Consider the following 14520-nt stretch of genomic DNA (forward strand, 5'->3'; position numbering starts at 1 on the left):
TCACATTGATTTGGGGTTTCATTATTTCAGAGGCAATCATTTGCCACTCATAAACTCACCTACATGTATGGTAGCTACACGGTCAATCATGAGACATTACGTAGCAATAACAAATACTTAGGTACTGCAGACACATGAAATAAATACATGGCCCTTGTCCTCAGAGGAATTACAGCCTAATGGCAGGCCCTGACTGATTTTTATAGCAGAAATTCTAGTAAAATTTTAAATGCTCAGGACTTTGCCGTAGAGAGTAAAACAATGCCCTCCCTTTTGTAGGGCAGGGACTCTGGGGCAGATTTTCAGGACTGTAGGGCAGGTACTCTGGGGCAGATTTTCAGGACTGTGCAACAGGTGCTCTGGGAATAATGTCTTCACATCAGCTGGTGGGTCAGCGGCACACAGTAACACAACCTTCAGGCTGGCTTTGTAATTCCACCTCTGAGTGTGGCATTGATGGCAATGGCAGGTGCACACACTCATGGATACAGAGATGTGTGGCTACAGGTAGGTAAAACAGGCATGAACTGCACTGAAAATCAGGCTTGATAAAAATACTGCAAGAATTCTAAGAGACAGATGCAAAATGCTACCTGTGGCTTCCCTCACACCAGCTAGGGAATTTTAGGCTCATAACAATGTCTCATAACAATGAAATAAATTGGTATCTCTGTTTATAGCTGCTCAAAGGGTGGATCAAATCATCATTTTGCTTTACTGTTGTAGTCAGTAATCATGGATATACGCGCTACCTTGTAGTATAATAAATTTTCTGTCTTTGCTCACCACTGAAGTGAAGGACTTGCTAGGACTTTTCTTTTGTGGCAACATTGGCTTTTCTCTTCTATTTCCTTACATCTTGGATTTGGGTAGGGAAAGAATATAGCTAAGACAGTTCTGCCAATTCTATCTTTGGTTTCAGAGATGTGAGCCCTAACTGAGTCATTAAGGCATGTGTATGCCAAGGATGTTCTCTAACAGATTCATGTTCTCTAGGACATCAGCAAGGCTGATCTCACATTGTATTTTTATCCCAATTTCTGGGACCAATAATTATTCTATCACAAACCATGAATTTTCAGGCAAATGTGACTAGAGTATCTGGGCCACTTTTAATCACAAAATTTCATTTTTTTGAAAATTACATTAGTCTTGGTCAGGGATTAATAAAGGGCCAGAAAGAACTTGAAGATTATTGCTCCTTGTTTTTAATTATATATCATTGGTTTAACTTAGGTAGACAATGCAAAGTAGTCTTGTAAATTGGCATCTGTTGTACAACAAATTGTACAGCATGGAAGACCTTGAAGCACTCTGTCCTGCAAGTATTTTTAGGTGTTCTCAGATTAATGGCTGTTACAATTCAATGTTAAAGTTCTCTGCCCAAATTAAGGTACCAGTGGTACAACAATTCCAGCTTTTTTTTTTTTTTTTTTGTAAAATTGTTTGTATAGGGAGACAAGAGAGAAAGACAGAAAGAGTGAGATAAAGGGAGTAGGAGACAGACACTAAGCAGAAGATAATCACCACCATGGATCCAGTACCATCCCATCGGTCCTTCAGTGTCCTGGGCTTCTTGCCGATGGGGTCTTACCCAGTTCATTCATTCCCTGACTTTCTTTATACAGTCCCCCATTAGCATGAGAGGCAAGAGAATGTGTGTGTTTTGCCACTCTGCTTGCTTAGGTCTCAGTTCGGTGGTTGTGGGGGATCTGCTCTGGGGGTCGCAATGGAAGGTTGTGATGAAAAGTATCAGTTTTGGTCCTGCCTTGGCAGGGCCAGATCTGAGACTTTGTTCTACTTGCAGCTTGTGCATAGGCACCAATGATATTTTCTGCAAGAGATCTCACCACCCGGTGCTTGTTTAAGGCATAAAATGCAAATGTCATTAACCCTTTACTTACAATGGCCCCCATCATACAGTGGTGCAGAGGGTTGCTCCTCCCCAGGTGCAGCACTTCATACTTCTCCTTGTTGAACTTCATGACATTCCTGTTGGCCCATTTCTCCAGCTTGCCAACGTCCTCATTATTTTCTTGTTGCTAATGTGCCTGGAAATGGCTTTCAGAATTTATTGCTTCAGAAATAGTCAGAAGCTGATGAGATCACACCAGCAATGCAAGGACAGTGCAAGTTGCTTTCTGAGGATCTGGAGGAAGCAATTGAGGTAGCAGAAAATAATGTTCTCAAAAGAAGGATTAATTCAGGTGAAACAACAAAGACAGGATTATTTCTTAGTGGCCTTCTATACTGAATGTTCAGCAGTGGTAGAAGGATGTCAGGCATAGACTTGAAAACCAGTGTCTGTCCTTATGAGAAAGCATTAAAACTCCCAGCAGACACCAGTTCTGCCAACTGGAGTAATAACTCACAGTTTGAAATAAACATCCCAGTTATTCAATGTATTAAATGCTGTCTTTGTGCTGTTCCATAGCTGCAGAGTTAAAAAAAAATATTCAGTACAATTAAATGGTAGAAATGAATAAGCTTTTGTCTCACCATAATCTTGTTGTAATAATGAACAGAACAGGAACTTTGTCTCATAAAGTGAGTATAAAAATTTGATAGAAAAGATAAAGTAACTAGAGAAGTCAGAGGAGCTACCAAATGCATTTCTACATGTTTCCTCTGGTTCAGTATGGCCCTGGCTGCATTAGGATCATAAGTAACCAAAGCAGGAACAAATGACCATAATACACTGTTCCACTGAAATGAACACATGACCTCGTGTCTTGTGATAATGGGGTAATTTTTTTCCACGCATCGCATGCAAGCAAGACTAGCCAGAGATAAATTTTACTGTTGATAAAAAGTGCAAAGAATGATACAAATTATTTATGTGGTTAATCATCTTGCATATGTGTTTACTCACTCCTCATGGGCACCTATTTACTTTGTTTTCAGACAAAAGCAATATAGGTTTACAGAGGACTTTGTGACCTGTTTTTGAGATTATTGCTTTTCTTAGCTGCAAACAACAAAAATTCCTTGTTACAAACTTGACTTTGGTGTAATGTTTTATAATTTTATAGCTTTATAGTGATTGTTTCACAGGTTATTACACTGCATACAGATTACAAATAATTCAAACTGATGTGCTTAAGAGACAGCACTGGAAATTGTTTGTGTCTCACCAAAACACTGGTGATACATCAAAACTGTCATTGTATCCCTAGATGTGCCCAATGTCTGACATATGAGGGGGGAAAAGAAAAAAATATAATATCTATTCAACAAGATCCAAATAGTCTGGTCTACTGGTTGTATCCATCTGTTCTGGAGGGTTTTGGGGCTTTTTTCTGAAGAAAAAAAGTATGATTGTTCCTGCCTCAGCATAGAGAGATGAGGCTGAAGAGCTGCATCCTTCTACAGTGATTTCAATTGTAGCCCATGAGGAAGATACTGCAGCCATCAATCATGAAAACACGTCATTAATTAAACCCACAATTAAAAGAAAAAAACCCAACCCCTCTCCCCCCAAAAAACCAAACAAAAAACCCAAAAAACAACAACCACTAATAAAAAAACCCCAACCAAAACCCATACACCCAAATAAATTTTTCTAGTTCCCAAAGGCACAATGTTGATTTTCTCCACTAAAATTCTTGATCTTAGTTATGTCTTTAGTACAAAGCTCAAAAGAAACCAGACAATCAAGAAAAGACATTAAAAGCTTTCTCATGCTTCACCAAGTCTAAAGCTAAAAGGAGTGTCTCAAAAATATACAAGCGTGCACAACAAGTTAAAGGCGTCTACAAATATACAAATGCTGCTGATAGATTTTTTTTTTAAACAAATGGAATTAGAGAAATTATTTTTAATAGATGTTGATAAATTTAGCCATGCTTAAGCCCAGGAAAAACAGAATCATTTAGGTTGGATGTGGTCTCTTCAGGTCATCCAGCCAGTCTCCCTGCTGAAGCAGTACAGGGCAGTGCAGGTTGTCCAGGACCACGTCCGCACAAGTTTTCGAATGGCTTCAAGGATGGAGACTCCACAGTCCTCCTGGGGCAGGATTCACAGCACTGCACCCCGGGCTCTGCTGCGAGGCTTCCCGATGTTTGTAGCACGTTGTCGCGGCGCAGAGCCCGGGGAGTGAGTGAGTGCTTCAGCGGGAGAGGCAGGCACAGGAGCCAGCGGCCGGCACTAGAGGGCAGGACAGGCTGCGGGAAGCGGGGCAGCCAGCGAGGGCAGCCGGGCTGGGCGGGCACCGAGGGATTCACCGTCACAGAAACACTCCGGACGCGGGCTGGGCTCCCTTCACACACTACACTTGACTTTTTTTCAAGGTCTGGTCATGTTCCTGAAGTGAGGCCCCTTCAGAAGAAGGGAATGGGTGTCTGTCGTCGCTGATGTCACAGAAAGTGAGGTAGAAAATGAGCATGTACAGTGACAGAAGGAGGTGATGAATGGCCCAAACTTGTGCCTTTAGAACACAGAGATAACAGAAGAGGATGGACTGGGAAGCTGGAGTGCCATGTTAATAAAAAATGAGGCAGAAACAGTCAGTCCTTTGCAGAGACGGTGCTTTGCACTTGTGTTAAGGACTGACTTCATTCTTGCTGACCAAACAATGCCATTGGTCTGCAGCTCTGCAGGGCTCAGAGGAAGGCTCGTGGAGGTTTGCCTCTGCTCTTTCCATGCTCCTGTTCACAGCTGTCCACTTCAGAAACATGGAGCTGAAATCCTGCTTCAGCAGAGCTTCAGGAAGTCTGTTCGGGGACAGGGGACTGTGTGAAATGACAGCAATGCAAACCAGTTCAGGTGATCTGCTTGGTAGGAATTTGGCAAGCAGAATCATACTTCTTCAGAGAGGTCTTTGCCACCAGCTAATTTCTACATTTTCCTTTTAAGTCCCTGTAGCTTTGCCTCGGGTCACTGCAGCAAGCATGGCAGATTCCTTCACATGTCTTGAACTAAATTACATATCAGCAGAAAAAGGGTAAAATGAACCAGCTTTGACTAAAATAAAAAGTAATTGAGATTTACCATGGCTTTATGTATATAACAATACTGTTGAAAGGCCTGCAGGCTCTTTTCAGGAAGGTGGAAACCACAGAAACAGAAAGATAAAACAGACACGTGAAGTGGGGACTGAATAGAAACCTGGGAAATAAAGAGGGGGAAAAAAAAAAGACAAAATACCTTCAGGGATCAGCAGTCAAAATTGAAAAGGCAAAAGGCTCATGCTTATTCCTGCCTTTATGGTTCCATTGGTGCTTTGTGACTCATCACTGGAGGTGCCAATTCATTTTTTTGGCTGGGTTTCCTGCTGACCTGTGACTCCTGGGCTACCAGGGACATGGTATGGACCAGGCATTTCTTTTGGCAGAGGTGAGGAAAGGTGAAGTGTCCATGACCTGCTGTTCTTGCCAGCAGATTTCATTCACACAAGACTGGGATGAAATGATAAAGGGCATCCCTGGCCACAGCAGCAGGGAAATTCTGCCACACTGGGGCAGCCCAGGCTGGCCTCAGGTCTACCCATATGCAAGAGAAAAAAGGTTCTTCATTCAGCACTTAATGAGTGAAGCACTGAAGCCTGTGCTGCTTGTCCTCTGCCTTGTACTAGGGTGCCGGGGGTACAAAACACATCCCAGCCCTGTAGAAGGCTTAGCTGACTGAATCATCAACTCCATGAACAGGGAGAGATGACTGAAGTGCAGCTTCCCAAAGTCCAGGTTAATAATGCCCTACCAAAGATAGTATGATTACCTCACCATCTTTTTTCAACATAAAAATAAAAGAGAGAAAATACTAAGAAATAAAATTTTTACTAAGAATACTAATGAAGAAAGCTTTCCATAAGGTAATAGGAATTTCTCCAGTATCTATCAAGGCCTGCAAACTAATTTTTTATGTGCTAAACTATTTTCTGATTAATCTTATTTTAAGATAAGTAAAAAATTACGGATTCGTTTGGTTTCTTTATGTACTTTTCTTAAAACCGGGCAAAAAGGAAATCTGGTACTTGTTCTGTTTCCGTGGTAGCACTTTGTCTGACAGCTTGGCATGAGAGCAAACATGAGAGTATAGGTCATTTTTCTGTGCATAAGATACTCATTTTAAAGGATGACAAAACAATTTTATTTTTCAAATTATCAAGCATGGTCTAATTGGCCAGCATTGATCTTGTGTCTAAAAACAGTTTGGGAATGCTGTTTTTGTAGCAGGGCAGGATTTTTTTCCTGGAATCTACTTCTGAATGTTTTTTATTAGCTAGCTGGTTTGGTTTGTGTTTTGTTTTGTTTTACAGCTTGTTTAATGAATTTTTGAAAACTCTTAATCCTCAGATTCTGTCTTCTGACAACGAATTCTAGAACAGTGACTTAGGAAAAGCAATAAAGTGTTTAAGCAAGCTGTTGTCCCTGAAAAGTAAGTGCTTTATGAGTGTATCTCACAATCTTGTAGCCGGGTATTTAGACATACTGTTGGAAGCAGTGAGTGGACAGAGCCCTATGGGGTTTCTGGAGCACCTCTGCATATCATACCATAGCCCCTATCACGGCCTGGATCAGGTGAAGGGCTGGGAGGGAGTGCATGCTCTGACATTCAGTTGGATCATTCAGACATATAAGATCTGTGAAATACCTTTCTGAATTCAGTGAGATAACTTAGGACAATTAATATGTTTTAACTTGGGATGACAATATTCAAAACCTTGTGAGCATTGTGGTGAATGTAGAGTTTTGTTTTCCTTATCTCTTCCCAGATATGCACCAGAAGAAAAAACCCAAGTGTAGACACTAGGCCATGAAAAGGATCATAAACATGCTGCAGTGTCAAGGAATTTATTAAAAAGCAAATTTGATATTCTGACAAAAATTTCACTGACTGTATTTTGCTGTTTTATCTGAAATCTCTTAAGGTTTTTAATATTTTAGATGTCAGGCACTAGGTAGGTTTCCTGAAGCCCCAGAATAAAATATTAAGTTGTCAGATTCCTCCTTCATCTTGTATTTGCAGGAGGGTCTATTTCCTAGCTGATATCCACTAGTTACTGATTTCTTTGGTTTGAGCTCCTTTACTTTGACTCCTGTGGAGTCTTTCTCTAGTTCTGTAGTATGGTAATGAATTGTTTAGGGGTTTTGCTTTTTTAAATTGATTTATTGAGGGGATACTACCCCTGCAACTGTAGGGTTTTTTCCCTGATGACCCAGAACACGGCTGATGTCCCACACAGGCTCTGTGTGTTGCCCACTCCTGGAATCTTGCCCCCCTGTGCCAGACACTGCTGCTTGCCAGGGGCAGGGAAAAGGTTGTCTCACTCTGACACCTTGTCCTGGTCACCTTGTCCTGAGCACCAGCTGGTGTTCAGGTCATGGCACCTTGTCCTGAACACCAGCTTCCCCAGCTCACAGCAGCCTCGTGCCTGGCTCTGTGGGAATGTGGCTGGGTAGATGTGTGCAAGTGAGAAGAGACAGATAGACTAGGGGTGCAGAAAATGGAAAATACTGGACAATCTAATGAGCTGTTGCTACAAATGAGTCACCAAAGGAGGTTATCACAGAGTGGGATTCCATTGGGGAGCTATTTGAAGTGTAATGTCTAAGCTTTTGCAGTGAGGTCTCTAGGACAGCCTTGTGTTGTCCTGTACCAGTCTGCTTGTCTCCTCCAGACAGCTCTGTGGAAAACTGTGATCATCAGGGAAGTTGTGCACAGCCCTCAGGCTTCATCCAGATTTTCTTAAGTCAGCAGGGGTCACTCCATGAACCTGCCTGGGACAATGGGCATCTCAATGGGCTACTTACATGGGGCTCGTGGCAGTACCAACTGCTTTTCCTCTGTTGCTATTAACTTTTAGTGCAAAGGATTCTGCCAGCCTATCTGGATTTCTCTAGGCCTGTAACAGTACCTTTTGAATTGCAATTCCCTCCCTGAGTATGGACAAGAGCAATAGCATTGACATTACCTTACGATTCAGTTTCCCATTCAGCAGATGGAATTTTTTGGTTTGAGATACAATGATATTGTGCCAGAGAAATGAGAGATGGCATAAACTTAACCAAAATACTGGAGGCAAGTAGGCATGAAAGTTGTCTCCTGGATCCAGGTGTTGGAGACCTCTGTTAGGCCCACCTATTGGAGAAACAGATGTGAGTAATTAATAACCAACTCAAGCTAGCTGCCTTATCGTAGATAAAATGCTTGAAGATTAATCACAATCTGAATCACTTTTTTTTTTTTTTTTACCTGACCTGTAGTGAGATTTCCGACACATGTGGCAGGAATCAGGACTGTGATACACAAAGAGACAATATGATGGGGATATCTTAGTGACTGAAGGGTTTGGTGCTGGGACTGGTAATGATGAGGGCTCAAAGTGATGCAACAACAAAGCTGTGCACATAAAAAAGGGAGCTGCCAAGCAACACATTTCAGACTAGCAGCTAAGTAACCTGGTAAACCCAGTGGTTCCCTCTGTTTCCATGTGTAAAGAAGAAACACTGGATCCCATCTGCACATATTTCTTTCCAGCCAGCTCAGAAAGCTGAACCTTCTCTGCTTCTCTGCTGGATTTTCCTTATGAGTTTTGAATATAATGGGAAAATGAAAACCATTATTCTTTATTTTTCGTACTCAGTTTTCTGATCCAGCTATACCCAGTCCTTGAAAATCATCCAAGAGAATTCAATCCTTCATCTTACATGTTGTTATCATTATCTGAGTTTGAATCTCCTTGCCTCCCTCCATCTCTTCTCTCTCTGGATATAGGATCTATAAATTAGAGAGAAAGACAGGTGTAACTGTTGCTCAGTAGTTTGCTGTGACCTTAAACAAGTAAATAAAATTATTATAAATGGTACTAGAGACTTATCTTTTAAAAATAATGGATTTCATGTAGTGAGACTACCGCAGGTAGTGAGACTACCTATGTGCTTTAATATGCATGTTTGTGTTTATAGATACGTTTGTATTAAATTTTTTAATTGCAATCTGAGATGATAAATGTTGCCATCCCAGTGTGGCAATTCTGCTGGCAATAACATGATCTCTCATTGCTATGTTGATAAGTGTCTGAGAAGAAAATTTATGTCTGGGGTTTATTATGGCATGCACTACATAAATCACTGTACATGTCAGTACCAGGTAACCCTCCTAAAGACCCAAATTACAGTTAAACATTTTTTCAATCTCATTCTCTTCCATGGGGGTCATTGACCCCCAACCTTTCTATAAAAAAGTTTTGCACTCCAGTTCTAATTGCTTCCTTTAAAACAAAAGCATGCAGGGCTCGTGCATAGTGCATACTCTCTTTCCTTAGGTGATTATTGCCATGCTTTCATATGAACTCACTTGAATGATGTGCTTGCTGAAACTCAAGGCTCCAGTCAAGAATGAAAATCTGATCTGATCTGTCTGCACAAATATACTCTGGCACAGCCTGCTTGAGTAATCCAGGATTGAAAATTTGACCTAAGCTCATTTATCAACTCCAGACTCACTGTGAAATTCCAGCAGATTGGTGAGTCTCCCAGGGCAAAGTTTAAGTTTGACAGATACTGACCTTCCCTTGAAGTCTGAAGTCACACTGGAATAGCTCAAAGAAAATAGGAAATGAGGGATGCAAAGAACTAGGATGAGACTTCAAGGCTAGTGGTGCAAGCAAGGCTATAATTTCTTCGCAATCCTTACAACCAATTAATTTGTCAGAATAGGCTTAAGACCATGCTGCTTACTGAGACTAATAGAAGAATAACCTTTTATAAACTTAAGAAATTATCAGAAATTTGAATCTATTTCTATAATTTGTCAATGTCCATATTTTATATCAGAAGGGGTGTAGCTGGTAATTTTCAGTGCAAGATCTATCAGGAGACACAAAGAATTTATATGCAAACATAAAAGCAACCTTTTCCAGAAAAGCACACCAATTCCTGATTTTTTTTTTTTTTTTTTAATGCAGAAGGCTGTAGTATATCAGATCTCCCAGTTCTAGCCTAGCTGGTAACAAGAAAGTGAATCCACATTTCTTACTTGCTGTGGAAAACCACTCAATGTACTGCAGCCCTGAAGGAACTATGAACAGAAAAGCTAAAGCCCAGTGTTTCTAGAGATGAAAATGTCCACTGTTTGTGTTATTATTACTGAGAAACGATTTTCAACAAATGATCACAGGGTGGATATCCTTGAAATTAATTGCAACTTCAGAGCTCGCTACCGGAGAGTGGAGCTGGATAACACTCCTTGAAACCCTGAAATAGCTTTTCTGCTTAGACTTTCAATGGGACTTTGCTCAGGAGAAAAGGGCTTGGACCCAAACACTGGGTGCTAATATCTCAGCTTTATTCATGAGGCAAACAGTTTTAAATGTACCCCTTGCCTAGACATATAGAACATAAAATCCATTAACTAAAATCTTGTAATACCTTGAAAAAATACAATTGCAATTCTAGTAAGTGAGATTTGCTATCAGATCAAAGATGAAGTTTTTTCTCATATATTTGTTGTTTACATCTAAAAGTCCAACAAATCTTAGCCAAATATAGCTGCAGAAGTACAAAAATTAAATAAAAATAATTCGTCAAAGCAGGTAGAGAAGCCTTCCTATCTGGACTGACAGCTACTCTGGCACCCAATATTTCAACAGCATGCAAATTAATAAATATACCCTATGCTCAGAATTTTACTGAAATTACACAGAATTTCTTGATAGACCAAAGAAGCAGCCAAATAGTAAGCATTTTTTTTCCAAGCCAAACTAATACAAAGTGCAGAACAAAAAGATCTCTAAAGCAGTTTTTGCCACTGTTCTTTAAAAAGTTTTGCTGGGACACTCTGCATGTGTGAGTCTTGCAGCTGTCTAGACAAAGAGTGTTCAGACATAAGACTTTTGCCAGCCAAGGTTCATATGCTACTAACTAGGTCCTGGAGATTCTTTGTCCTCTAAGAGTTGAAGCTGGTGAATTTCTGAAGAAAAATGTGAAATATTCAGGGGCCTAGAGTCAGAGAAGGAGAAAAAAAGATGCTCAACTCCCTTAGCAGGAAGGTTGTGATTTTCACACAGATATGAGACCCATCTTCCAGTCCCCAGAGATATTGCATTTATTATGTACAGTGACTGCTTATCCTAAGTCATTGCTTGGGCCAAGCACTGGCAGGATTCTACATGCCTTCTCCTAGGACTAGTTTCTGTATTCCAATGTAAAGATGAAAAAAAGAACCTGCTCAAAGACCATGAAGTGCCTTAGTGGCTTGAGCCACTGGACTCCACTCATTGACTGAATACTTTTGCAAGGCAAGACCAGTACCAGTGTTAGCCTCATGGCTACATTACACTCCCTAACAACACTGTGGGAAACTCATCCTGGCCTGGCTGGACAGAGCAAGACACTGGGGAGGCACTGAAGTATCTGAGGTGAAACCCGTCAGCATCTCTTCCTGGGTCTGCCAGAGTAAACAAAGGGATAGATGTCAGTTATGTGACTTGTATGTAGGGCAAATATACACTTAATCTTCTAGTAAATCACCTTTTTTCACACAAAGATCATCAGTGATCCCTAGAAGAACAGCTGCTCAGACACATTGGGCCCTGGCCTCAGAAACCTCCCACACCAATGTCATGAGTAAAAAGCTATAAAAGAGTTGGTCTGCCAGATTGGAGGGTCAAATAGCAGCCTGGAAGGGCATGTAATAGGAAAGAGTGTAGCTACTGATATTCATTACTCTTTCTTAATGGCGTTATGCAGATGTAAATAGTTAGATTTTTAAATGAAAATGTAAAAAATAGGTGACCCTCACAAAATATTAATAATTTTAATCACATTTTCATATTGCTGAAGTATGTGCTTCAACTAAGAATTTGCACAGATTTTATTATTTTTATTATTAAAAAATATCTATATTGGAAAGTATAATCTTCTGAAACACTGATCTAGAAAGATCTGCCTACTAGCAATCTCTTCTAAAGAACATCATTATTTTTATTTCCTTACAAGAGGACCAGGCAGAGGGGAGATGAGAGTGATTTAAAATCTCAGTAAAAAAAACCATGAATTTATTCATTTCAAGCAACAACCACTAAGCAAAGCAAGCTCACTCTTTATTATATGTCATCAATTAAATGCATTATCTCATGCTCTCTGTTCAGCTCATATCTACAGAAATTCTGTTATTACTGTCTTTAATAATAAACTTTAGTAAAACAGCCCACAGAAATAGTGTCTTTGTCATCTTATAAGAGATAGCAACATATTTGCAATCATGAAATTTCAGGTGGGCAGGCTCGTATTTTTCTGTTCTTTATAAAGTCCCTTTTGATTTTTAATACCTGACCATTTTGCTTAGCAAAACAAAATGTTCTTTTGCATATCCATATGTGCATGTGTCCGGCAGTTGGCTCCTCCATGTTTGAATCTATTGCCCAAATTTGATAACGTAAAAATTGTCTCACAGTTTTTCTCTCCTGCAGGTTGCATGGAGCAGCCAAGAAGATGGGAGATCTGTCCATGGGTTTGCTGCACAGCCATTTCCAAGAGGATAAAGCAATCATTCCCACTGACAATTCTCACAGGTCACAGAGGCTTCTGAAGTTTGCGTGTCATGGATCTTACCCTGTCTCACTGCAAAATGAATTACTTATGGATGGCACAATAGTGTTAGCTTCCATTGAGGATGTCCAAAAAGCAGTGAGGAAGTTTACCTAAGCAGTGAGGAAGTTTATAAGGGCTGGTGAGTCACCATGGGCAGCACTGACAGAACGTTTATCAGTTTGTCTGTCTCTGGTTTTGCCTTTATCATTAAATGGGCAAAATAAAGACATGACATTTTAAATTGTACACACAGGTAGCCTACATTTTTTCTCCTACTTTATCTGTGCAAGTATCTCTTCAGCTACTCTTTCTGAAGCTTATAAATTAGTTTGGAACTGCAACCTACTTTACCCAATTTTAATAAAGACACTTAGGAATACCATTCTGCATGTCATCTTACTGCAGGAGTTATCATGAGCAGAGTGAACCAAAATAGTCAATTTAAGTAGAAACTAGATATGTCAAGAGTTCACATCTACTTGCAGCATTTTGCTCGTTTCATTAAATCCATCAAGGATTTAAATCAGGAACTTGTCTCATAAGGCACCTTGCAGAAGAAACACAATAGCAAAGGTCAGAGCATTTCAAGCAGGAACAGGACCACTGTGGAAAGATTCATGAGCTTTCAGTTAAGTAACTGATTTACCTCCCAGCATTCCTGGTCCAGATACAGTCATTAAAACAAGAAGCTCCTTCTCAACTGACAGTATTTCTATGCCCTTCTCAGCATTTGAATGGGAAGGAAGAAATAATTTAGAGGTATTTAAAAAACTGGCTAAATGGATTCATGATTTTGAATGTCCCTCCTACATGTCATTTGTGTGGGAATACAGAAGAAAGCAGTGGAACAGTAAATAAAGGAATACCAAAGATTTCTGCCTTGAACAGAAAATGATGCCTAAGAACATGATTCTGTACAGTAATGCCAAGTAGTAACATCCTAAGAAGTGTGGTTTGAAGGTGTGGTAAGATTTAGTTCTAGAGAACAATAAAATCTAATTGAAGGATAGGTTGAAAGTGCTACAAGAGAACCTCAAACTGAAAAAAACAAAGAACCACTAAGTCAGAAGGGCAGTTCTAAAATGAAATCAAGCAAAGAACCAAATACTATTCAGCAACAGCGTTGGTGTTTGGAAAATACTGGGTGCAAAGTCTGTTATTCCAACCATCTTAAAATCAGCTGAGGATCTCAGTGTCTCATACACTCACTGATGCCATGTCCTTTCTTCCAGCACCAGCAAACATAACCTTTCCACTGTTTGCTAACATAATTTTCTTGTTCTGTCCTTTGGATTGTGTCATCACCTCTATGAATCCTGGCTGTCTTTTTTTGTCACATTAAATACACATAATTCACTTTGACTTTCAAGGTCTTTCACAGACTTCTTTCTCTTGACCTGTTATCTGAAACTGGCAATCCAAGTGCCAGCTCTATTCTCTGACCAGCAAGTGTGCTCTTTGGCTTCTAAGCAAGCATTTTCAAGCAAGACAAGGTGTTTAATAGCCTCAGTGATCTCAGAAAGAAGCGTACCTGCTCCAAACTGAGGAGTTCTTTTATTCTTGTAAAAGTAGGGAAAGGGAAAGGAGGAAAAGTAGCTGTTTCCTCTGATACTTTTTTCTGGAAGACAGCTAGGTGTGGCAGGCAGCCAACCAGAGACAGGTTTGTTAAAAGCACAGTAACTTCTCTAGAAGGATGCTTTTTCTCCTGAGTCTGAAATAAGCTGTAGTTTCAGTCAAAATACTACCACACATTAACCAAAATCAGCAGCAGAATGGGTATTTATACAGCACATGTTTTGTGTATATATTGATACACATATATATATACACATACACAGACAGTAAACTGTAAAAAGACTGGGGCATAGGTCTGTTCAGTGGTAAAAGGCTTTGAGGAGAGGGAATGAAACCTTTACCAAACCAAGACAAACTTCAGCAAGTTCTGTTGGAGATATGATGCGTCCTGATGACCATGACTAGGGATTTG

This window comes from Anomalospiza imberbis, chromosome 1 (genome assembly GCF_031753505.1).
Source record: "Anomalospiza imberbis isolate Cuckoo-Finch-1a 21T00152 chromosome 1, ASM3175350v1, whole genome shotgun sequence".
Lineage (NCBI taxonomy): Eukaryota > Metazoa > Chordata > Aves > Passeriformes > Viduidae > Anomalospiza > Anomalospiza imberbis.